This window comes from Littorina saxatilis, linkage group LG9 (assembly GCF_037325665.1).
Source record: "Littorina saxatilis isolate snail1 linkage group LG9, US_GU_Lsax_2.0, whole genome shotgun sequence".
Classification (NCBI taxonomy): Eukaryota; Metazoa; Mollusca; class Gastropoda; order Littorinimorpha; family Littorinidae; genus Littorina; species Littorina saxatilis.
The window spans coordinates 62,641,760-62,665,097 of record NC_090253.1 but is presented as its reverse complement, the minus strand read 5'-3'; the positions used below and the strand labels follow the sequence as shown (position 1 = coordinate 62,665,097).

The 23,338-nt window shown below is 40.6% G+C and overlaps 1 long non-coding RNA gene across 1 annotated transcript; it reads left to right on the top strand.

Moving 5' to 3' along the window:
- The first annotated feature begins 2,221 nt into the window (after nt 1–2,221).
- Nucleotides 2,222–7,334, top strand: LOC138976730 (uncharacterized). Its single transcript, XR_011459130.1, has 3 exons — nt 2,222–2,345; nt 3,868–4,020; nt 5,700–7,334. It is a non-coding gene; the product is annotated as an uncharacterized lncRNA (long non-coding RNA).
- The last annotated feature ends 16,004 nt before the right edge of the window (nt 7,335–23,338 follow it).

The window sequence follows — 23,338 nt, the reverse complement described above, 5'->3', positions numbered from 1 at the left end:
TGTAGCCTTATGCTGTAACTTGGTTTTGATGAGATTAACTAAAGAGGTGATTGCTCAAGTAATACAACACCACCCCCACCCCACCCACCTTGTTCTATTTTACTCAAGTGATAGCCTGTTTCGCCTGAAGGAACTGGTAATGGTTTTAAAATATGTATATTTGCATGACTCAAATACCGGTTGTGGACTTGTTCCTGTGAAACAGCCCGACAGCTGACATACTTGAAAACTTCACATGTCGTGTGCAGCGGAAGAGGCTTTAACTCTGTATCATATTTAGAGCACATTGCATAGCATACACATCCGGAGTTGGTTTATCATGCCAATCGCGGGATACAGCAGCCTGTCGGAGGCGTGAAGAGTGTTCCGGATGGTGTGATATCTGTCTGAAGTTTTGATGGGAACCTTCTCCTCCAGACCGCCGAAAATCCTGACAGAGGTATTTTCGGAAAACGTCATCAGATCATAATCATAATTTCATATGTACAGCCTGTATGTTAGATAAGCTTTTTGCCTGCTTTCTAATTTTATCAGTACTTTTTTTAAGTACAATTTATTTTTGTGTAGTGTTCAGCATTTTCTGGCATGCTTCCTTATAACTGAAATGAGAGGTTAAATCAACTTCAAACATGAATTGTTTCCAGAGTTTTTCCAGAGAATGTTTGACTTGAAGTTGAAAGTACAGTGGTCGCCGCTTAATAAAGCCACTTCTGGACTGATGAAAAATGGCTTTAATAAGCGGCGGATTTATTAACCGGCGGTCCAGGAATACATCATTTTTGAAAGAAAAAAAAATCTTCTCTTTTGTTTACGTCTCTCAGTCACTTTCTTTCGTCATTTACACTTGTTTGAATCTAAACAAAACTTCACGAAGGATGTTGAACTTTTGTTTCAATTATGTACATGTACGTGTACTTTGATCACTTCGGTACATCAATAATTTCACTGTCACCGTCACGAATCATTACTCGGCAGAGAAGAACGATTTTATGAGTGTTTGTTTGTTGGTCGTCTTCCACATCAGAACAAGATAATGTGAGTTTTAGTCACAAACTACGTGATTTCTCTGAGAAAACTGGCTTTAATAAGCGGCGGGTTGGTTTTATTAACCGGCTTTTTCTAATACATAAGATATAGTGATAAATCCGGACCGTCTGAAATTGGCTTTTATAAGCGGCTGGCTCTATTAACCGCGGTTTTATTAAGCGGCGTCCACTGTATTGAGTAGTCCTCATGACAATATTATACTATAAATCTTTCTAACTGTTGATAACTCTGTTAGTAAAAAAAACCACCCAGCAACCCCAGTGTGACGCGGCGGGAGTGTTTCCACAGAGCTACCCCACCCCTTTACTTCTCTTCTTTTGTCTTATTTCTGCCTTACCAGTCCTTTCACCTATATTTCCTTCCAAGAAAACTCTCCCTACTATTCCCTGCAGTTTTCCAATTCTTTTCTTGTTGTCTTATTTCTACCTGACTGGATCCATCACCTTTATTTCACTTACCAAAAGTCTTCTTTTCCACATACTTATTTCTCTGCACCCTGCATGTCGTAAGAGGCGACTAACGGATTCTGTTTCTCCTTTTACCCTTGTTAAGTGGTTCTTGTATAGAATATAGTCAATGTTTGTAAAGATTTTAGTCAAGCAGTATGTAAGAAATGTTTAGTCCTTTGTACTGGAAACTTGCATTCTTCCAGTAAGGTCATATATTGTACTACGTTGCAAGCCCCTGGAGCAATTTTTTGATTAGTGCTTTTGTGAACAAGAAACACTTAACAAGTGGCTCTATCCCATCTCCCCCCTTTCCCCTATCCCATCTCCCCCCTTTCCCTCGTCGCGATATAACCTTTGTGGTTGAAAACGACGTTAAACACCAAATAAAGAAAGAAAGAACCCCAGTGTGCATAAACATGTGTATGAACGCGGTTTCATTGCAAGTTGATATGGATAGCCTCTGGTGTTGGTTATAACCCCTGCTTTTTATCTAAAAAAAAATGTTTAGTGCGGATCGCGGCTACAACTACAATTTGTACAGGGGTGGCATCTAACTTCTCAATCACATTTCATCCTTCTCTTCCAAGCTTTGTCAATTTCTTAATTTTAACCAGTTGATTAAATTTCTTCGATTTAGGAGACCACACTATTTTCCTGAGACCAGTGCTTGTTTACATACTCTGACCGGTACTTTTAACAGCCACGCTGCTCACATAGCCTACTTCAGGCGCCTGTGCGCAGCGAAAGGTACTGAACTCTTGCTGAACTCATTAAAACTGAGGGAGGGTACAGTCCCCTGGTGCTTTCAGCTTCAATGGCGATCGATCGAACTCGGAACTACTTTCGAAGGTAAGTAAGTAAACTAAACTCCAGACTGAGTGCTTCCCCACCAAATTCAACAAGTACGGTTATCTACATGGAGAAAAGCCACAAATATAGAAAATTCTGGTTATGTTTAACTTGAGCGTTGTAAATTCGGGGACATTTTTCTACTGCAGTCGAATCCTCTGCTTTTGCAAACTCTCGTACACGGTAAAATACCGTCTAAACGCCATCCCCCCCTTATGAACCCATTTCGATCGAAAATAGGGGGTGGGGGTTTACTAGGCACTGTACCATGCGCAGGACCAGTTCTGCATAAGAAATAGCAGTATTTGATCAAATGAAATAAACAATGTTTTAAAATAGTATGTTTCTGTGAAAAGAATGTCTTCGTGTACCCTAGCTACTTCTCTCTGACACAAACTTTATATGTTCTCATGTGTACCAGTGCCTTGCCAGAATGGAAACTAGAAACTAAACACAAAGTGTCATGGTTTTTGAACAAATGCACATGTCTCAAATGAAAACTAAAAATGATGTAGACTCAATTTTAAGATCTTCTTTGTTTAACCATCATCAGCCACAGCGTATGTCTAAACAGAAATCACAAAATGAAACATGATGTCTGCAGTCAGTTAATTTGGTCTGACCAGTCATCTAGGGGAAGGGGGGGAGGTATTTACGGTGTATTCAAGCAACCAATTTTTCACTCGATCCCTGTAAATTCCCCAAGGTTGAGCTCTGCAATATATATATCAAATGAATCTCGCAAGAAATCTTCAATTTTAGGCATAGCTATACAGTGACTCATGCAGTTGCAAAGTTAAATCAGCATCCTGTGATTATTCACTCGAATAATATGTCCCTATTGCGTGCGTATTTAAAAAACAAAACAATTAGGAAAAGCAATTTCTTTTCCACCGTTAGTCCAAATGTTGGGGGTGGGCGTTTAAAAGGCAGGGGTGGGACTTTTCCACCGTTAGTCCAAATGTTGGGGGTGGGCGTTTAAAAGGCAGGGGTGGGACTTTTCCACCGTTAGTCCAAATGTTGGGGGTGGGCGTTTAAAAGGCAGGGGTGGGACTTTTCCACCGTTAGTCCAAATGTTGGGGGTGGGCGTTTAAAAGGCAGGGGTGGGACTTTTCCACCGTTAGTCCAAATGTTGGGGGTGGGCGTTTAAAAGGCAGGGGTGGGACTTTTCCACCGTTAGTCCAAATGTTGGGGGTGGGCGTTTAAAAGGCAGGGGTGGGACTTTTCCACCGTTAGTCCAAATGTTGGGGGTGGGCGTTTAAAAGGCAGGGGTGGGACTTTTCCACCGTTAGTCCAAATGTTGGGGGTGGGCGTTTAAAAGGCAGGGGTGGGACTTTTCCACCGTTAGTCCAAATGTTGGGGGTGGGCGTTTAAAAGGTACACCACCCTATACACAGTTTTAGACCCAAAGAATGGGATGGACATTTACTCGATACTGGGCGTTTACAAGGTCGTTTACTGTACAAGCTTAAACTAAAGAGTCATCTTAGCATTCAAGTAAGGAAATGAACTGTGTACACAGGGAGTGTCAACATCTTGAACAGTGAACAGCCAGGGACCAGGGCTTCTCTCAACAGCATGGAGGAAGGAGACACAGGCGTTGTCGTCAAGATAGAGATTGATGTGGCTGAAGACACCCCGCAGTGTTGTTACAGGGCTAAACCACTTCGAAACGGTAAGGTCAATTAGATATATCAGATGTCAAGAAAAAATACAGCAACAAAATACACGATTTGCAGAATATTGCGTTTATTGACTCATGAGAATTTTTTTTTTAAATGAGGTTGTTTTTGAAGCTGCTAGAGCTTTGAAACTTTGTAGGTTTGACAATCTCTCGACATGACCGAAGTCTGGTTGACCCTCTTCAAATTTCAAGGCAAGAGATAGGTAACACTTCTAGATTTTGATGGCCTCCCATCATGTAGCAAACCTGGTTGACCCTCAAATCTTAAACGAAATGAGGCAGAGCGAAAGTCGCTTGTTCATTTCAATGCTTGTTATTCTCTCATGTGCCAGCTAGGAGAAAGGTTCTCGCTTACTCCATTACATATGTCTTATGCATAAAGAGCGATTAGTTCCCTTTGGTTATTTAATATGGTTGACCCTCGTCAAATATGCGGGGTCACTGCAGTGTTGGGTTTGTGTCATAAAAATAAATGTTCTTGAAATTTGTCCATGTTAGACTTGGAGCTGTGAAACTGAACACACTTATAGGGTTTGCTGACCTCCCGACATGACAGCGTTTTGTTGAACCATATCAAATTTCATGGAACTGCGGGGTCTTGTTTGAATCATGAAAACTTTACGATTGTTGTTACGTTTAGTAAAGTTTTGAGAGGAACGCGTATTTCACGCTCAGTTACTGATTTGAAATCACACAAAGAGCTACACAGTTTGATTCGGGGGTGTACATTGTTGTTAAACAGTTGTTTGTTGTATGTTTATCAGGGTTTGCTGGTGTGTGATAGGGTTTGTGTCCGTCTGTAGATGTTAGTTTCTTTGTTAGTCCTGTGTTGACAACTCTTCGACAAGCGCTTAGAACTGTACCCACGGAATACGCGCTATATAAGCTTCCTATTGATTGATTGATTGATTCCTATTGATTGATCAATAAATGACAGAACACAAGAAAATTTCCTCAAAATAGTTTTTGAGCGTTCCGTTTTTAAAATCTGTATGGTATGTTGGGTAGTCCTTTGAAACCGTGTATATTCTCCAATGGACAAAATGTTGTTTACATTATGCAATGCGGTTTAGGCCCACACAGCATGGCATTTGCATGGGTTTGCTAGATAACAAGTAAGACTTCCTGAATCCAACAGTTTTTACCTGCTTCAACAACTGCTATCCCATCAGGACTGAATAAGACATGTATGATAAATAGAATTCAAGAATCCTGACACATGAGAGTGGATTAAAATTCATGTAAATATTTAGCGTAGCTTTGCAGCATTTTCCTTGAAATCTTTACATGCATAGTGGTAGCTAATTACAGAACAGCGAGAGGCCCTTGCATTTTTTTTAACTCATCAGAAAACTGTCTAAAATGGCTACTTAAGTTGTACACTTATATTAAGAAATTCTAATGGGGGGAGGGGGTGGGGCAGGGGAGGTGGGAGGGACATTTGTGAGCTTTTCTGATGTTATACATGGTTACAGTTGATGAAAGTATGTATGCGTGTGGACATTTGCATGGAATAGCAATTGCCATTAACTCAAAGGGAAAAATATACACAGTTCAGTTATAAATTGGCAAACATCAGAGAAAGTTGTAACATTTAATATTGGTAATATGTGGGTTTTTTCTCATAAATCAACACCCCTATGATGGATGGGTCTTGTTTTCTTTTCCAGTGCTGGTCAAGGAGATTGCGGCCACAGACAACACAGCTACTGTGCCTACAGAGCAGTCTTTGGAAGGACAAACTGCAGTCAACACTCACAGTGATACCTGGCTGAAACAAGAGATGCAGACACCAGAAACACAGACTGCAGTCAGCACTCACAGTAATACCAGGCTAAAACATGAGATACAGACACCAGAAACACAGACAGCAGTCAACACTCACAGTTTAGTGTCAGGAACAGATTGCATGGAAAGTTGCACTCCAGTGTGTGAAGCAAAGGTAAAGTTGAAAAAACATGCATGTAGCGAGTGTGATGCTCGATTCACACACTCTATTTATTTGAAGCGACACATGTTGACGCATACAGGAGAGAGAAAACATGCATGTGCTGAGTGTGATGCTAGGTTTGCACAATCTAGTAGTTTGAAGCGACACATGTTGACACATACAGGAGAGAAAAAACATGCATGTACAAGGTGTGATGCTAGGTTTAGTCTGTCTTGTCATTTGAAGCAACACATGTTGACACATACAGGAGAGAAAAAACATGCATGTACAGTATGTGATGCTCGGTTCACACTGTCTGATAATTTGAAGCGACACATTTTGACACATACAGGAGAGAAAAAACATGCATGCACAGAGTGTGATGCTCGTTTCACACACTCTATTTATTTGAAGCGACACATGTTGACACATTCAGGAGAGAAAAAACATGCATGTGCAGAGTGTGATGCTAGGTTTGCACAATCTTGTAGTTTGAAGCGACACATGTTGACACATACAGGAGAGAAAAAACATGCATGTACAGAGTGTGATGCTAGGTTCACACAATCTGGACATTTGAAGCAGCACATGTTGACACATACAGAAGAGAAAAAACTTGCATGTACAGAGTGTGAAGCTAGGTTCACACAGTCCAGCAAATTGAAGCGACACATGTTGACACACTCAGGAGCGAAAAATCATGCATGTTCAGAGTGTGATGCTAGTTTCACACTGAATGATAATTTGAAGCGACACATGTTGACACATTCACCTGAAAAAAACATGCATGCTAGGTTTAGTCTGTCTTGTCATTTGAAACAACAAATGTTGAAACATATAAGAGACAAAAAAATTGCATGTACAACAGACAAAACACATGCATGTACAGAGGTTCACACAGTCCTGTAAATTGAAGCAACACATGTTGACACATACAGGAGAGAAGAAACATGCATGTTCAGAATGTGATGTTAGGTTCACACTGTCTGGTAATTTGAAGCGACACATGTTGACTCATTCAAGAGAGAGAGAAATTACATGTACAGAGTATGATGCCAGGTTTGCACATTCTAGTTGTTTGAAGCGACACATGTTGACACATACCTAAGATTTTTAAATTGGCAATCTAGTGGCTGCTCCGCCTGGCGTCTGGCATTATGGGGTTAGTGCTAGGACTGGTTGGTCCGGTGTCAGAATAATGTGACTGGGTGAGACATGAAGCCTGTGCTGCGACTTCTGTCTTGAGTGTGGCGCACGTTATATGTCAAAGCAGCACCGCCCTGATATGGCTCTTCGTGGTCGGCTGGGCGTTAAGCAAACAAACAAACAACAACATGTTGACACATACAGGAGAGAAAAAACATGCATGTACAGAGTGTGCATGTTGACACATACAGGAGAGAAAAAACATGCATGTACAGAGTGTGATGCTAGGTTTAAACTGTCTGTTTATTTGAAGCGACATATGACAGGCGTGGTGGTGAGAAGTCGGCCTCCTAATCGGGAGGTCGTGAGTTCGAATCCCGGTCGATGCCGCCTGGTGGGTTAAGAGTGGAAGTCAACTTATGTGCAGACCTGCTAGTGACTTAACCCCATTCGTGTGTACACGCAAGCACAAGACCAAGAGCGCACGGAAAAGATCCTGTAATCCATGTCAGAGTTCGGTGGGTTATGGAAACACGAAAATACCAAGCATGCCTACTCAACGAAAGCGGAGTGAAGCTGACTATGCTCTTAGAGTATAGTTTGGGGAACCCAAATGGGCAAACGAGCTCACACGTAACCAGACAATTCTGGAACGCTGAAGAAGAAAAAGAAGAAGCTACACATGCTTACACATACAGGAGAGAAAAAAAAGATGCATGTGTTCTGCGCGAACTTAGAATCCGGTTTCACTCTAGAATGGACCGGGTCCAGGTTGGAATTCTAACCCTGCGCAAGTACAGGGGTGCCATTCTAGAATGAAACCCTTGAATAAAGGGGGCCGTAATGTTTGTAGGTAAGACAGAGTTGTCTTCCCTTGAATTATCTCCACCTGCACCTTCCCTTTGATAAAATGGGGCTGATTTGTCTACCCCTGAAAAAATCCTTTGGCGATCTTGCGATGTCATGTCATGTCAAGAAAGTTGACACTCCTGAGTACGCAATAAACAAAGGCAGACCATAGCAAGGGGAACTACCAGGGCGGTATTGTTTGCAGGGCAGTTGTTTTTGTGATGAGAGCCGGTTGCGGCCGCTTGCAATGTCAGCGCTGTTTCCCTCTCGGAAATGTCCGGTTTTTTGACAATTTTTTTGACAGACAGACGGTCAGACCGACTAACCGACAGACAGACCAACAGAAGGACAGAGTGAGTTATAGAGCTGTTGTCACAGGTTTAAAAAAAAAAAAAGTTGACATTATATCTTCACAATTCAGAAGACCAACTTCATGTATATGAATTCCCGCAGTGGGGCACTGCGGTTATGAAATTAAAGGCCCCTCCTGTTTTTGGAACCGCAGGAGCTTTCTAGTTTGCTGTTAGGTAGATTTTTGGTTCCTCTTTCCTGTCATGCTCTCTTTTTCTTCATGAATTCTTTTTCTTTTCTTTCTTTGCCTTCTTGCTCATTCACCTGTATTTTTTCCAAAAATCTCTTCTCTTGCCGCTTGTCTCGCGATTCATGTATAGTTTAATCTGTTAGTGTTCTGATGTAAGTCCAGCAGTAGATAGGTTAAGCCTATTTTAACATACTGGAAACTGGTAATCTTCCAGTAGGTATTAATTTAGTTTTACTAAAGCCTGCTGGGACACAAGTAATGGGTTAGTGCATTTGTAAACAGGAATCGCTTGACAAGTGGCCCCCTTCATCCCCCCCTTCCTCGTCCTGATATGGCTCTGCGTAGTCGGCTGGACGTTAAGCAACAAATAAATAAATAAATAAATAAATAAATAAATGTATATGAATAAGATTAAAAGTTACAAGCGAGATCGGCAAAACACTGTCAGTCCGGAAATTTCCGTTCGTAGCGATCAGTGCTGAGTGTCTCTCAAAATCGTAATCACTTTCAGAACATCACAATCCCAATTCACGATGTCTTTGAGTAAAGTGTAAAAAAAAAACCCCAAAAAAACCAACCAAACACACAAAAAACAAAAACAAACAGAAAATCCACATTTGTGGCTTTGGCTGTGTGATAGTCTAACTGAAATGACTATTCCAACTTGGACCCAAATTCCAACCTTGCGCACGGCCGATTCTAGAATGGACCAGCAACAAGGGTACCATTCTAGAATGGCACCTCTGTACTTGCGCAGGGTTAGAATTCCAACCTGGACCCGGTCCATTCTAGAATGAAACCGGATTCTAAGTTCGCGCAGAACACATGCACTGAGTGCAATGCTATATCCACAGAGTGTGGAACTTTGAAGCGACACATGTTGACTCATACAGGAGAGAAGAATCATTTATGCAAAGTGTGTTGTGTTAGTTTCACACGGTCTGGTAACTTGAAGCAACACATGTTGGAACATTCAGGTCATTAAAACCATGCACAGTGCAGTGGGATGCTAGTTAAAGGTTTGATAATATGAGAAAACATCTTAGCATGTACAAGAGAAAAAATGCACGAACAGAGTGTGGTGCTTGGTTTACACAGTCTAGAACTTTGAGTTGGCACAAATTCACACATGTATGCTAGTGGTGCTAGGGTTATAGCAACACATGTTGACCACGCAAAGCTCACACATGAAGCAACACATGTTGATACATACAGCCTGTTGTTCGAAGCAACACTTAATAAGAAATGCAGCAAAACATTCAAGTGAGTGCATAATCAGTGATTAAAAGCATCACATCATGAAGAATGCATTCACACAGTGTGACCCTAAGTTAAGAAAGACCAGCACTTTTAAGCAACAGGTGTTATGCACACAGGTAAGAAACTGCATTTGTGCAGCTAGTAAGACAGAAGATACAGGCCGTCTGGTTGTCTGAGGTGAAACCTGGTATCACATACAAATGAGAAACCACATGCATGCCATGGGTTACCATGTACAAAGTAAACAGATCTCGACATGTTCTGAATGTTGCTTCACACATATGGCATGCATTTGTGTTTTTTCAAATTTTGTTGTCACCTCAGACTTTCAGACTGTGATGTAAGATTTTGCTGTGATGTAAGATTCAGGACCATGTGTCCGTCGCGATATAACCTTCGTGGTTGAAAACGACGTTAAACACCAAATAAATAAAGAAAGAAAGGACCATGTGTTGAGACAGACAGCAGGAAACACCACAGGCATGGGTGGTGCTGAGTCGATGTTATCCAGTGGTTTGAATGAACACAGGGAAGATGTTTGTTGTTTAACCTTGATCAGTTCACGCTTTGAACTACACACACTCCGGATGATGTGGTCGTGAATGACCCATACTTTCCAAAGAAGGATCCTCTAATTCAATGAAAAAAGTTTGGGCCATACGTACATGACCCGTGCCATCCGAATAGGAATAATGTTTTTACCGTCTCTTTGAAAAGTATGGGTCGTACACGACCCACGCCATCTGATTAGGTATAAACACCTTACAGTGCCTTCTTTGATTCCATATGGGCCGTCCATAACCCACAACATCGGGATTGTGTAGTTCAAAAGACATCACTGTTCATTTGTTTGTTTACAAAGATACTTTTGGAATTGGTGGATAGGAAGGTTCTATGGTGTAAGTGGATTCTATGGTGTAAATGGATTACATGAAGTCTCAGTCAGAAACTCCCAATAGCTTTAGAGATAGACATTTTTTTGAGGCTCTGGGTCGTCGTCGACCCAGGAAGCACAGTGGTTAAGGTTAATAATTATGTTTATGCTTTCAGTTTCACCTAGCTGATGGTTTTTAGTGGGAAACTTCAGTCACAAAACTTTCCTTGAAAGATTTCACAAGTATGCAAATAACTTGTTTGAATAGACTTGATCAGTGTGGGAGTGAGGTTTCTGTTTTTAGAAGAGTGATAGGACAGCCTAACGTTTAAGATACTGTGTGTTTTTTTGCTTTTGTATTGCAAACATTTCTTCTCACTTATTAACGTTGGTCTGAACAGTGAGATCTCTTAAATATTATTTTATTAAAGTATGCAGTGAAAACCATATTTTGTTGCATGCGTTGAAGCTTAAATGTAATCAGAATGTGTGTGTGTGTGTGTGTGTGTGTGTGTGTGTGTGTGTGTGTGTGTGTGTGTGTGTGTGTGTGAGTATGTCTGTCTGTGAGTCCGAGAATTTTTCTGTCTGTCTGTGTTTGTGGCAAAAATGAAAAATATTTTCCGAATTTGAATGGGACCAAACTGGAAAAGAAACACGTCATTATACAGACGGAAAGACACAGCATGTACTTGAAGACCGGCACGGTTGGCCTAGTGGTAAGGCGTCCGCCCCGTGATCGGGAGGTCGTGGGTTCGAACCCCGGCCGGGTCATACCTCAGACTCTAAAATTGGCAATCTAGTGGCTGCTCCGCCTGGCGTCTGGCATTATGGGGTTAGTGCTAGGACTGGTTGGTCCGGTGTCAGAATAATGTGACTGGGTGAGACATGAAGCCTGTGCTGCGACTTCTGTCTTGTGTGTGGCGCACGTTATATGTCAAAGCACCACCGCCCTGGTCGGCTGGGCGTTAAGCAAACAAACAAACAAACAAACAAATGTACTTGAAGTAGACACCCTTTGATCTGCCATCTTGTGAGCTTTTGCATCCGTGTTGAATAAGTAGCATTCATTGGTTTTGATGAGGTGATTAACCAAAGTGGGAACTGGCCGCGAGCAGTTACCAGTAACTCGCAAAATAGAACTTCCTATTTTTCATGTTTGTAATGATGTTTTCCGAAGCCGAAGAAGAACACAGTCCGGCACTACACACACTGCACTTTTATCACTGAGAATCGCTGTTCACAACACATGTCCTCGGCTCGGATACGTTCTCCGAATAATACACAAAAGTCCTGGAAGACGTATAGTCCGGACGAAGCTGAAACACTTTTTACTATCCTTGGACACAAGTTCTCACCAGCTTCGATAGTCTTCCGTCTTTTACTGCAGGCATTTAAAAAATCAAACCTGAACTCACACACAGAGGTGACAGCACTCCGTACCATTCCTCGCTATAAACAAAGTCCTGATTTTTTTCCCTATGCAAATAGGTCACACGATCGCTCATAGATACCGTAATCATATCGAAACTACATACATTTTTCACTTGACAGAACAGTTAATTGTTGCTAATAACGGCACATGTTGACACATACAGGAGAGAAAAAACATGCATGTACAGAGTGTGATGCTAGATTCACGCTGTCTGGTCATTTAAAGCGACACGTGTTGACTCATACAGGAGAGAAAAAAACATGCTTGTACAGAGTGTGATGCGAGGTTCATACGGTCATCTCAGTTGAAGCAACACATGTTGACTCATTCAGGAGAACTGCATTTGTTGACACATACAGGAGAAAAAATGTGCTTCTACAGAGTGTGACGCAAGGTTTTATCAGTCTAATCATTTCAAAGACCACATGTTGACAATTACAGGAGAGAAAAACATGCATGTACAGAGTGTGATGCTATGTTCACACAGTCTTGTCATTTGAAACTGCACTTGTTGACTCGTAGAGGAGAGAAAAAACATGCATGTACAGAGTGTGATGCTAGGTTGACGCTGTCTGGTCATTTGAAGTGACACATTTTGAAACATTCAGGAGTAAAAAAAAACATGCTTGTACAGAGACTGTGATGCTAGGTTCAAAATGTCTGGTAGTTTGAAGCGGCACATGTTGACACATACAGGAGAGAAAAACATGCATGTACAGAGTGTGATGCAAGGTTCATACGGTCATGTCTGTTGAAGCAACACATGTTGACTCATTCAGGAGAGAAAAAACATGCATGTTCAGAGTGTGATGCTAGGTTCAAAATGTCTAGTGTTTTGAATCGCCATATGTTGACACATACAAGAGAGAAGAATCATGTATGCGAAGTATGTTTTGCGAGGTTCAAACGGTCTAGTACTTTGAAGAAATACATGTGAACAGCTCAGATCATGGGTCATTTTAACACCTTCACATTTAAATGCTTATTTTATAGCCATCCATTGAATTGAGAAGAAAATAAAGCATACTAAACTGCTAAGCATGAATCAAACGATAAGAAAATAAAAAGAACCAACAGCATCGTTTTGTATGTGTGGGTAGTAAACACGTTTTATTTACAAAACACGGCGGAAAATGGCGACAAATTTGTTGCACAGCGACAGGTCACTTTCTTCAACCAAGGCCAGTACTTTCATACATGACAAAGGAAAGCAAATATGGCCTGAATAATAAAGTTATAGTGTTCCTTTGCGTGTCTGAGTGATAAACTGTTTTAACCAACTATCTTCTGAAACGTAATTGCACTCAGCAGATTTTGTCTTCCGCTCATAACTTTCGTGTCACACGGTCTTTGCGACAAACAGATAGATCGCATTCTCGCAGAAAATCATTGACAACACAGACCAGTCATTTTTAGCATTGCATTTGGGAAGGGCTACTATTATAGTGTGTTTTAAGAAAGAAAAACATTACAGTATCGGCAAAACACGACCAAATAAGTTTTCGTGTCACAGCGTTATGGGCGTGAGATTGTGTTCTCACACTGTAGCAAAATCATTGATAACACAGACAAGTCAGTTTTAGCATAGACATTGGAAAAGGCTACTATTATAGTGTGTTTTAGGAAAGAAAAACATTATAGTATCAGCAGAACACGACCAAATCATTTGCGTTTTGGGCGTTATGGGCGTTTTTTCACACTGCAGATCATATCTCAAAAACTACGGAGTGGATCTTTATGAAATTTGATATGGATATTTTTGACTGGATTTTCTCATAGAAGGTTTTCCCGTTTATTGATAGGACAGTTTGATGACGTCATATTTTACCGTTTGCCAAAAGGTCGAGGCAGCACTTTCACAGTTACAGTTTTTCATCAATTTGATCGAATTTCTTATCACACAATCTCAGATCTAGGCCGGATTATGGGATTGCATTTCAGTTTGGTCACTTAAAGTTTTGTTATTGAAATGTTTGTTCGAAATATGTCATTTTTTCAAATTTTTAAAAACTAATATTTGAAACAAAAAAATTATATTGGTGTATTCCCTATTGCGTCATGTATCTAAAACTATATAGTTTTGTTGTTGTGTATTGATAATTATGCTTAAAAATGAAGAAAACCGATAAATAACCACTATCTTTATTTATGAAAAAAGACACTTAAAAACAACTTCTATCTATTCCTTAGCATTTTCTGATTCCAAATATATATAGTTTCATGGTGTTTGACGTTGAAAATAGGCTAAAACTTAACAAACTCGGATCGTTGAATGGAAATTATACTTCCAAGCTCCGTGCAGCTGACAACATGATAAAAACACGTCATTTCAAGTGTGGAACACGCTCATGACGTCAAACTGAAAAGTGATGAATTATGGCTTCCCCTTGCGATGTTTCATTTCAAACATGGTAACATTTTTAAGGTATTAGAACACACCTGAAAGTACGCTGGAGTAGCCTCCCTTCCCGGATTTAGAACGCGTTTCGTGTCGTAACAGATTATCCACTTATTAGCCATATCCGTATGCAAAATAATGAAATAAACATTAGGAAATGGCAGAAGTTTACAACTATCGACATTTTCTATCAGTGCAATAAAAAACAATCGTTAGAATTTGCATTTACGACATGTCGTGCGTGAGAACGTGTCAGTAAACAAGCACTTCTTGCCTGGCTGAAGAACCCTACGAGTCAATCTAAAACAGACGACAAGTAATGGAAAGCAGTCTGCGGATAAACATACCAAACTGCTGATGAAAAAGTGTGTTCATCCCTGCCCTGGATAAATGACATCGGACTGATGATGACAGCGTGGCAGCGTTCACGCGAAAAGAATTTTTTCAGATTATCGCTTCTACATTTTATTGCACGTAGGCTACTTGCCACTTGGGGCAGATCTGAATTTCACACTGGAAGATGACAAATCGGTCTTGTGAGTTGAGAACCACATGTTCTTTGCCGACAGAAATCACGATGGGACAAGATGCAGATTGTGTTGAAGAGATGTTTGCAGATTATCGCATCTAAATTTTATTGCTCAGATCAATGCACGTAGTTGGGGTAGATCTGAATTTCGCAAGGGAATGACACATCGGTCTTGTGAGTTGAGAACCACATGTTCTTTGGCGGCAGAAATCACTATGGGACAAGATGAGGATTGTGTTGAGGAGGTTAATACTGACTGACTTTAGATGAAGAGTTTCTAGACCTGGTTTTTGTAGAGAGGCATCATGATGATATCTTGTGGTTTTTTTTAACGTTCTTGGTGACAACGCACCAGAATCGCACGAAGATCGAACTCTCGAAGAAAACAAGTTTATCGCTGAACATCGGAATTGTGGAAGTATTGCTCTTCCTGTCTGATCAGTCTCCCCATTAAATCTATAGGCTACATTATTTATCAGGTAACTTACCAAACCGGAGTGTGTGTGTGTGTGTGTGTGTGTGTGTGTGTGTGTGTGTGTGTCAGTGTGTGTGTGTGTGTCCGTGTGTTATGGTGTGTGTGTGTGTATGTGTTTGTGTGTGTGCCGGATTACCACCATTAACGCATCCTTTTGGACTTTTCTACGTAACCTTACTATGCCCGCTGTGACATTCACGAGGATTATTGTGATTCTTGGACAATCGTGTGCCTGTGCTGGACTTGCAGGAAGACAAACGGAGTCGGAACGGTATACGTGCTGCCAAGTGTGCACGCCCAGAGCGCAGTGTGAACCGAGAGTGAGTGTGTCATTGTGTGGAAGTTTTGCTTGATTGATTTATTCATGATTTAATTTGCTTTTTGGTTCAATAGAAAAATCTGTGTACGTTATACTTTGTATTTTGTGGTGTGATTCGCCCGAGTGCGAGACCCCCATCCCCGAACGCCTCTGTGGCAGGGCCGGATCTGGGGGGGGGGGGGGGGGGGTCCTGGGTTCCGGACCCTCCCCCCCCCTCCTCCACCACCCCCTGGCCATCTGATGTACCTCTCAGAGAAAAAAATAAAAAAATATGTGGACTTTTTAAGCTCTTCCCCCAACTCCCTTAGTTTATTTGGTCTTCTAAAACTATTTCAAATTATGAACAACATCAATTTTGATTCCCAGTTGCAAGGAAAGACCAAAAAATGACCTCACAAATGCAACATTTCCTCGGCTTCTGGGAGGTTTTGCCGCCCAGACCCCCCAAAGGGGCGTTTCCCCTGCACCCCACCGGGGCCTCAGCGGCCCCTGGACCCCTGCCTTCAGTTGGACCCCCCCCCCCCCCCCCCATCAAACGAACTTGGTCCGGCCCTGTGTGGGTAGAATTGTATACTTGTGTGAGTGACGTGAGTGTGTAGATGAGAATGTGAAAGTTGTTTTGGACCCAGACACACACAGCAGACTTCAACGCAACAGCTCCAGTATATTAGGTATTACTCTTAGCTAAGTTTCAGCCTGACAAAGAAATTCGAGTGACACAGCTAATGCCTGTACTTGTTATTTCTCTATTAAAACAAATGTATCAAGATCTTCAGGCCCAAAAAAATAAATTGTCTGTTTCTAATAACATGGCTAAACAAAATAGGGTAGGTAGGTAGGGATTTTTTATTTTTTTTTTGCCAGGATAGAATACTTGATAATAACTAAATGACACAAAGAGACAAGACTCGCTATAGATAGATTTATTAAAAAAAAACACAAATGTGACAAAGGATATAAAATGATTGTTTTACCTGGTCTGGAATCTTCAGTAGTAATTGCATAAAAAAGTCTGATATATCAATTATCATGTTAACTTTTTTTTTAAATAGGTGCGTTAAATCCTAGTCGGTTTGTTTTTAATGGACTAAGCAATCAACCCTTGGACTGACAGAAAAGATGTACTGTATTTTAAAGATGTCCAGTTGCTTAAAATTACTTATTTTTCTAATTGGAAGAGAATATGCACTCTTTTGTGTTCAAATGGGTAGGGGGGGTAGTAAAAGGATCACAGTTCAAGATTGTGCGTGACAAGAGGTGTGTTTCTTTTAACTGTGATGAAGAGGGATAACTCAACTTGGTATCTAACACTATTTCTGAACACTGTAACAACTTTAGCACTTTTAATTTATTTTTTCTGTCTTCCAAACTTCTAATTCAGCTTCAAAAATGAGAGAGAAAAAAGTGGTTTTTTTCTGAAGTCAACAACTAAATCACTATGTTGGATAGTCTATTTTGCTTCCCTATTTATCGTCTTAAGTTTTTGATCATCTGATTACTTTGCTTTTCTATTTGGAAGATAATATGCACTCTTTTCTGAAAAATGGGTAGGGGGTGGGGGTAGTAAATGCATCACAGTTCAAGATTTTGCGTGACAAGAGATGTGTTTCTTTTTACTGTGATAAAGAGTGATAACTCAACTTGGTATTTTACACTATTTCTAAACACTGTAACCACTTTAGCACTTTTAATTTATATTTTTCTGTCTTCCAAGCTTTAAATTCAGCTTATAAAATGAGTAAAAAGGTGTTTTTTTTCTGAATTCACCAGTTAAATCACTCTGATGGTTGTTCTATTTTGCTTCCCTATTTCTGTTCTGAAGTTTTTGATCATCTGACTACCTTGGTTTCCTATTTTGAAGATAATATGCACTCTTTTCTGAAGAATGGGTAGGGGGTGGCGGTAGTAAAAGCATCACAGTTCAAGATTTTGCGCGACAAGAGGTGTGTTTCTTTTAACTGTGATAAAGAGTGATAACTCAACTTAGTATCTAACACTATTTCTAAACACTGTAACCACTTTAGCACTTTTAATTTATATTTTTCTGTCTTCCAAGCTTTAAATTCAGCTTATAAAATGAGTAAAAAGGTGTTTTTTTCTGAATTCACCAGTTAAATCACTCTGTTGGATGTTCTATTTTGCTTCCCTATTTCTGTTCTGAAGTTTTTGATCATCTGACTACCTTGCTTTCCTATTTGGAAGATAATATGCACTCTTTTCTGAAAAATGGGTAGGGGGTGGGGGTAGTAAAAGCATCAAAGTTCAAGATTTTGCGTGACAAGAGGTGTGTTTCTTTTAACTGTGATGAAGAGGGATAACTCAACTTGGTATCGAACACTATTTCTGAACACTGTAACCACTTTAGCACTTTTAATTTCTTTTTTTCTGTCTTCCAAGCTTTAAATTCAGCTTATAACATGAGTAAAAAAGGTTTTCTTTCTGAATTCACCAGTTAAATCACTCTGTTGGGTGTTCTTTTTTGCTTCCCTATTTCTGTTCTGAAGTTTTTTATCATCTGATTACCTTGCCTTTCTATTTGGAAGATAATATGCACTCTTTTCTGAAGAATGGGTAGGGGGTAGGGGTAGTAAAAGGATCACAGTTCAAGATTTTGCGTGACAAGAGGTGCGTTTCTTTTAACTGTGATGAAGAGGGATAACTCAACTTGGTATCTAACATTATTTCTCAACACTGTAACCACTTTAGCACTTTTAATTTATATTTTTCTGTCTTCCAAGCTTTAAATTAAGCTTATAAAATGAGTAAAAAAGTGGTTTTTTTCTGAATTCACCAGTTAAATCACTATGTTGCATGTTCTATTTTGCTTCCCTATTTCTGTTCTTAAGTTTTGATCACCTGACTACCTTGCTTGTCTGTTTGGAAGATAATATGCACTCTTTTCTGAAAAATGAGTAGGGGGTGGGGGTAGTAAAAGCATCACAGTTCAAAATTTTGCGCGACAAGAGGTGTATTTCTTTTAAAATTGGTGAAGGGGGATAACTCAACTTGTTATTTAACACTATTTCTGAACACTGTAACCACTTTAACACTTATAATTTATGTTTGACTGTGTTCCATGCTTCAAAATGGGCTTCAAAAATGGATACACAAGGGTTTTTTTCCAAATTCACCTGTAAAATCACTATGTTTGATGTTCTATTTTGCTTCCCTACTTCTCTTCTTCAGTTTGTGATCATCCGATTGTTTTTTTGTTAACATATTCACAATACAATATCACAAATTCTTCAGTAGGGTTTGCGTGAAAAAATCTCATACCTATGCTCAAACTTCAGTCGTTATCTCAAAATTTTGCGCGACAAGCTCTATTCATTTTGTTTTTTCCTGATAAACAAAACACTGAACTAACATAAAAACAAACCTTTAAAACTGCCTAACCACTTTGAAATATGGCCTCAGGTGTGTTCTCCAGCCTTAAAGGGGTTTCTTTCTCAGATTTCTGTTTGCCCTCTGTCTGTCTCTCTATGTCTCCGTCTGTCTGACTGATTCAATTAAATGTGTAATTACTTAGTTTCGCAAAAGTCAAACTAAGTAGGATATACCTAATTGATTCAGGTCTCTAAATTCTTATTGTAAAATTGTGAGTTTTATTCAAAAAAAATTTAATTGGTGTTTTAAACTCAATAATGGGGCATGCTGTGATGAGTGGAAGAATGTGTGCTTACGAGCAGAAAAAGCCCATCAAAGTCAAGAATCGTGTTTTTCTTTTTCTATTTTCACCTTGTAGCTTCATACAGACACTAAGCAACAGTGTAGTTCCACTTCCAGTGCAATATCTTGTACTTTAATTTTGACCATCTGTGTAACACTTTATTGACCCATGATCTGAGCTGTTCACACATGTTAAACCATTCAGATAATTATAAACATGCATGTGCATAGTGCAATAGGAAGCTACATTTTCAAGGTCTAGTAATATGACAAGAAATATGTTTGCACTGAAAGGAGACAAAATGCTCAGAGTGTGGTGCAAGGTTAACACAGTCTGCAACTCAGTTTGAGTTGGCACAAATTCACATGTATGCTAGTTGTGCTAGGGTTAGAGCAACACATGTTGACCATGCAAAGGGTGATACCTGGTTGAAACAAGAGATACAGACACCAGAAACACAGACTGCAGTCAACACTCACAGCGATACCTGGCCGAAACAAGAGATACAGACACCAGAAACACAGACTGCAGTGAACCAGTTCCAGTGTGTGAGGCCCCACCCCTCCATTCCAATCATCACGAGCAACACATGCCAACACTTGAAAGAGTGAAAAATCATCCCTGAACAGAGTGTGATGCTGGGGTTAAATGGTCAAATCGTCTGAAACAACATAGGTTGACACATTCAGGAGAGAAAAAACATGCATGTTCAGAGTGTGATGCTAGGTTCAAACAATCTTGGTATTTGAAGCAACACATGTTGACACATACAGAAGAGAGAAAACATGCAGGCACATGTTTACAAATACAGAAGGGAGAAAACATGTAATGTGTGATGCAAGGTTCAAACAAGCTCGTCTTTTGAAACAACACATGATGGTACATACAGGAGAAAAAACCCACCCATGTACAGAATGCGATTCTAGGTTCTCCCGGTCTGGTCATATGAAGGAACACATGTTGACACTTACAGGAGAAAGAAAACATGCATGTTCAGAGTGCGATGCTAGGTTTAAACTGTCAAATCATTTGAAACATTTGTAATGCTTGTTTCAAACATCCTAGCTATTTGAAGCGACACATGTTGACACATACAGGAGAGAAAAAACATGCATGTACAGAGTGTGATGATAAGTTCTTACTGTCTGGTTTTTTGAAGCAACACATCTTGATACATACAGGAAAGAAAACACATGCTTGTACAGAGGGTGATGCTAGGTTTAAACTGTCAAATCATTTGAAGCAGCACATGTTGACACATACAGGAGAGAAAAAAACATGCATGCACAGAGTGCAATGGTAGGTTTGGCCGTTCCGTTAGTTTGAAGAGACACTTGTTGACACATACAGGAGAAAATATCATGCATGTACTGAGTGCGATGCTACGTTCACAGAGCGTGGTACTTTGAAGCGACACATGTTGACTCGAACAGGAGAGAAGAATTATTTATGCGAACTGTGTTGTGCTATGTTCAGACGGTCTGGTAACTTGACGCGACACATGTTGACACATACAGGAGAGAAGAATCAACACAGATTGACCACGGAAAGCTTACACAGGCCTGTTGTTTGAAGCAACACTAAATAAGAAATACATCAAAACATCCAAATGAGTATAATCAGTGATTTATAAAATCAAATCGCGAAGCATGCATTCACACAGTGGTGACCCTGAGATTAGACAGACCAATACTTTGAAGCAACAGGTGTTGAGATACAGCAAGATTAAACGGCAGACCAATACTTTGAAGCAACAGGTGTTGAGATACACCAAGATTAAACGGTAGACCAATACTTTGAAGCAACAGGTGTTGAGATACACCAAGATTAAACGGCAGACCAATACTTTGAAGCAACAGGTGTTGAGATACACCAAGATTAAACGGCAGACCAATACTTTGAAGCAACAGGTGTTGAGATACAGCAAGATTAAACGGCAGACCAATACTTTGAAGCAACAGGTGTTGAGATACACCAAGATTAAACGGTAGACCAATACTTTGAAGCAACAGGTGTTGAGATACACCAAGATTAAACGGCAGACCAATACTTTGAAGCAACAGGTGTTGAGATACAGCAAGATTAAACGGCAGACCAATACTTTGAAGCAACAGGTGTTGAGATACAGCAAGATTAAACGGCAGACCAATACTTTGAAGCAACAGGTGTTGAGATACACCAAGCTTAAACGGCAGACCAATACTTTGAAGCAACAGGTGTTGAGATACAGCAAGATTAAACGGCAGACCAATACTTTGAAGCAACAGGAGTTGAGATACAACAAGATTTAAAAGAAGTTGGGAGGGGTTGGGGTATTAAAAGGCGAGAAAGAAGAAGGGAGGGAGTCTTCTATCGGGTGGGGAAGGGGGTATTAAAGGGGAGGGAGTCTTATATGTGTAAGGGGTGGGGGGGGGGGGGGTCTGAAAAGGGGGTTCCACAGTAATTGCACATGACAAAGGCGAGTCGTGTAAGGGAGGAGAGGTCCTCCTGAAGCTGGTACTATCTACTTGAGAGGAGATACTTCTGAATCGTAGGCAGTTGTCTGCAAACAGCTTGGTGTGCAAGTGCTTTAAATAGTCGGGGGAAGGGGGGGCGGGGGTGAAGTCATTTATGAGAGTCAGAAATTGGAGGGGTCCGAGCACTTTGCCTTGTGGGAATCCGGACATGACCTCATCTTCAGAAGAAAGTTCCCCTTCTAGTTGTACCCTCTGCTTTACTACTCAAGTTTCTTCAGCTGGCGGGCACTATGGGACACACTATCAAAGGCTTTCGAGAAGTCGAGCAGGATCACATCGACCTGTGTTTGTTCTGTCAACTGCTTTGCAATCTCATGAACTGTCACGATAATCTGGCTTTTACATGATCGCTTCTGCCGAACGCTATGTTGCGTGTCTGTGAGTATCTTGAAGTGGTCATGATTGAGCTGTGAATGATGTGTTCGAGGACTCAAGTGGAGGTTAGTGAGACCGGCCTGTAATTGGCTGGATTATGTCGTTCGCCTGTCTTGAAGATTAGAACAACAAGAGCCCGACGCCAATCAAAGGGTATTGATGCACCATCAAGTGAGACCTGGAAGAGCTGAGTCAGGATTGGGGCTATTTCTTCAGCAGCTGTCTTCAAGATGAAGGCAGATATGGAATCGGGTTTTGTGACTTCATCGACTCTCAGGTCTGTTGGGAGTTTCAGGACACTTTATTCTGCAATGTGGATGTTTTCCATCGCGGAAAATATCCACATTGCAGAATAAAACTTGCGGGGAACCTTGTTCTCGATAATAACGTGGATCTTTAGTTTCAGGGACTGCCACAGTGATGGCAGAGTTGTACAGTACGATTGCATGGTTGCTGTTGCCGATAGAGCACAGTGGTTTACAACGCTGCTTGAAGCTCGGATGGGTTGTCGTGATCACGTCCATCGTATTGTCTTATCTCATGGGAAAATCGACACGTTGTTCCAATCCATTATTCACCACAGCTTGAAGGAATCCTCGGTTCATTTTCTCTGGGTACCGATGTCCGTTGATGGATGGGTCTTCCCAGTTAATGTCAGGGAGATTAAAGTCACCTTCGATAATCAGTACATTCTTCCCAACTCTTGCGTTCAGCTGTGCAAATGATGTTGAAGTTGCGCTGTTTATGCCTTGTCCGTCCTCTTTGGTGGTCTGTAGTATGATGCCACAATTAGCATTTATTATCTTTGGCAGTTGTTTGGATCCGCTCATCATCTCAATGTCTCTTTATCTTATGACGTCAGTCAGTTGTATCTCTGACCTGGCTGCTATCAGGACTCTCCTATGCGCGTTTTCAGGTCTGTCTCATCGGACAATTTCGTTGCCTATTATTCGTTGCCTGTTATCTGTTATAAGTGCCTCTCGGAATATTCCTTT